Here is a 3,738-nt window from a genome sequence, read left to right on the forward strand (position 1 = left end):
CCCAGTTCTTTGTTTATTGGGCAGTCAGGTCCCCTTTTGTCAATCTGGGCCTAGTGATCACTTTATCACCACTTGTAGCATACCAAAGTGTTCCAGGTGGGAAGAGAAGGATACTCAGACATGACTTGGGCCTTGAAAGTCATCCTTACCATAACTGCAAAAGGCAGATCTCCCCCAGTAAGAAAAACACAGCCCAAGCTGAAGCAGTAAATGATCTCAGCTTTTCAAGTCCAAAGAGAGTTGGAGAAAGGGAGCGTCAGTTAATTAAAATCAGCTTTTCAGGTAGGAATGTGAATGTCCAGGCTATCCTCTGGTTCATGCTGATTGCCAAAGGGCACGGCTCAAAAAAAAACCCTCTACTGGATCAACAGGAGGATTACGGAGTCATAACCTTCTACACATAGACCCAGAAGAGAGGAAAAATCAAAGAGAGAAAAAAATCCAAATCAAAATCATGTAGTTAGAATGACCATGAGTGAAAAAGTAAGAAAATAAAAATAAAGTAAGGTGTGCAGAATGGAAAAGTCTGAAATAAACCCTATATATGGCTATGGATTTGGACAGAAGTCAATAATAGCAAGGCATAATTGGAGTTGGGGTAGCCACTGCCAATGCTATGAAGGCCTTACATTGTAGCTATTTGTAAATATGCTTCATACTCGTCGTTAGTGACTCCTTAGAGGGCTAAAACACAGCCTATTCATCTTGGTTCCCCCACAGCACCTAGCAAATCACCTGGTACCTACTGGATTCTCAAAAAACATTTATTTATCAAATAAACTGAAAGCAAAAGCTATCCAGTGGGAAAAACAAACAGAATGTAGATAGTTCTTGGATGCTGCCAATAAAAAAGAATAGGATGTCAAAAACTAGTTTGAACGTCTCAATTTGGAGATAGTGAAAAAGTTGGTATTGTTGTCAGACACTTGGAATGCAGAAGGGAGATTCAATTTGCATATGAGAGATTCATTTCCTTTGAGAATATATGGGGACGGTCCATATTTGATGGAGGAATATAAAATAGACTGGGCTTAAATCTAACTGGTTGGAAATATAAGATGTTAAGAAAGAAGCTGGAGAGGAAGATTTGGGATTCCTAGGTGGAGAGAACACATTTAAATCTTCAGAATGAATGAGACCCCCGAGGAAATGTGTATAACATATTATGCATATGAAGAAGGTCAAAAACTAAAGATTTTTGGATATCTGGAGTCAGAAGGTGGGAGAAGAAGGTGGAATCAGAGCCAGCTGAAGAGAAAATAGTGCTATACTAGCTGAGAAAAGAAAATTGCCAAAAAGGGAACCACATTACTACAATAATGAACAATATATAATAAAGAATTTAGATGGATAATTTAAAAAGAGCAAACAAACCCCTTTACTAATTTTTTCCAACAGGTCTTCAGTAGTTGCCTAAGAGAGCTGCCTTACTATGATATATAAGTTAGATATTTTGACAGTTCCTCCAGGAAGGAGTTGGAGGGGTGGGGGGGAGGTTAGTGGGCTAAGTGGTGAGGAAATGGAAACCATATATATAGGCAGAGGGTGTAAATGAAAGATCTCTTAACAGATTGATTATGTAAGGTCTAGGTATATGGATTCACTTTTTTTCACTTGGTGGTCCTTTGCCTTCTCCATGGACAACTGAATTAGAACTGAAACTACACTAACTTCATATATGGATAGCTGAGAGAAGGAAGATACAGCACTAACACATTTATCCATGATTTTTACATTAAGAGAAAACAAATATTTATTTAATTTAAAGGTTCTTATACCTCATTTTTCGGGGCGAGGGGGAGTATGGGATGGGCTATTCTGAGTCTTTTGAAAGCTATGCTCCCCCCAGAAGAAAATGCACATTCACACTGAAAATTACATGAAATTAGAGAAGATCTACAAATCCCTTCCAAAGATCCCAGTGTAAGAAGCCCTAACTTAGCAAACAGTCTGCAAATTCATTGAACCTGATGCTTAAAGTGAGAAGCGCACAGTAGGATGAGGAGTCCTGAGTTGTAGTTTCACTGTTCCCAGTTCAGCTGTGTTATCAGGAAGAAATACTATGATCTTCTTAGAGGTCATGAGTCTAAATTATATCTTAGGTCCCTTTCAGTAAAACCTGTTACATGTTATGTTTCTACTTAAAAAGCCAATAAAGAATATCATCACTGAATTAATTCTTTTCTATTTATATTTTTATGCTTATATTTCTTCTCACAAAAAGCAACAGACCATTTTACAGATGAGATACACATTTCAGTTTATGCTTACCAGATATTTAGAAGACAGGTGCTAATTGCATTTTAAACCCCCATTTGAACACCAGCTGCTCGTAAATAACTTTTACTCTGAGTACAACTTTTGGATCTTTCCTTATTTTTCTACTAATTTTGAGCCACTAAAAAAAAATAAGAGATAGCCTAGCAGCTTGGAATACAATCACAGGCCACTTTCACAAGGGGAATGATCAAATTTAACTTCCTAGGCAAGTTAGACCATTGTTTCTTTTGAACATTTTGAAGTTCTTCTGCCAAACAAGAACTGAAAGGCGTCAAACAGGCTTCTTCACAGACCGCAAGAGCTTAGTAACAGGGGAGTGGCAGGGTCAAACGAAGGTGCTCCAGAGTGCAGAGAAAGAGAGAAGGAGACGAAGCACTCAGAACTGACACGAGAATGAGGCAAGGACAAGCTAGCTGGATTTCTGCTCCCTTTGATACTGCACATATGGGTATACCAGGAGCAGCTGCTTCAGAATGAACACAAGGCAGCTTTGTCTCCAGGTGAGAGTACTGAACTTCCAGAATTTTGGAAAACACATCCTGATTATTTTGAAGGAAAAGGAAAGAAGTGTTATCTGGTTATTCTCAACCTAAATTTCCCCTTTAGAGTCATTAAAAAAAAATTTCAGGAAGGCATCTGTCTTCCAAACTAACACTTTTCTAGAACCTTCTAAAGAGGCATTTGGGGCAAATATAGTTGATGGAACTTAGCAGAACAGGATGATTATCTGTAGAGCTAACTTCTGTGATGGGAATCCGTAAGTTATTAGAGTCAATTCTAACGAGCAGTCAGAATTTTTAGACTGTATTTCAAAAAGGGGGAAAAATATTCCAATACCTGAAAGTCAACAGCACAACACTCTGATTCCTAAATAGTCTTTCAAAAGCCCATGAAGACATTGGTTCAAGATGGTGGAGTAGAAGGACATGCTCTCACTCCCTCCTGTGAAAACACCAGAATCACAACTAGCTGCTGGACAATCATCGACAGGAAGACACTGGAACTCACCAGAAAAGATGCACCACATCCAAAGACAAAGGAGAAGCCACAATGAGACGGTAGGAGGGGCGCAATCACAATAAAATCAAATCCTATAACTGCTGGGTGGGTGACTCACAAACTGGAGAACACTTATACCACAGAAGCACACCCACTGGAGTGAAGGTTCTGAGCCCCAGGTCAGGCTTCCCAACCTGGGGGTCCAGCAATGGGAGGAGGAATTCCTAGAGAATCATACTTTGAAGCCTAGTGGGATTTGACTGCAGGACTTCAAGAGGACTTGGGGAAACAGACTCCACTCTTGGAGGGCAGACACAAAGTAGTGTGTGAATCGGGACCCAGGGGAAGGAGCAGTGAAGCCAGGGGAGACTGAACCAGACCTACCTGCTAGTGTTGGAAGGGTCTCCTGCAGAGGTGGGGGGTGGCTGTGTCTCACCGTGAGGACAAGGACACTGGCAG

The sequence above is a fragment of the Lagenorhynchus albirostris genome, chromosome X (genome assembly GCF_949774975.1).
Source record: "Lagenorhynchus albirostris chromosome X, mLagAlb1.1, whole genome shotgun sequence".
NCBI lineage: Eukaryota > Metazoa > Chordata > Mammalia > Artiodactyla > Delphinidae > Lagenorhynchus > Lagenorhynchus albirostris.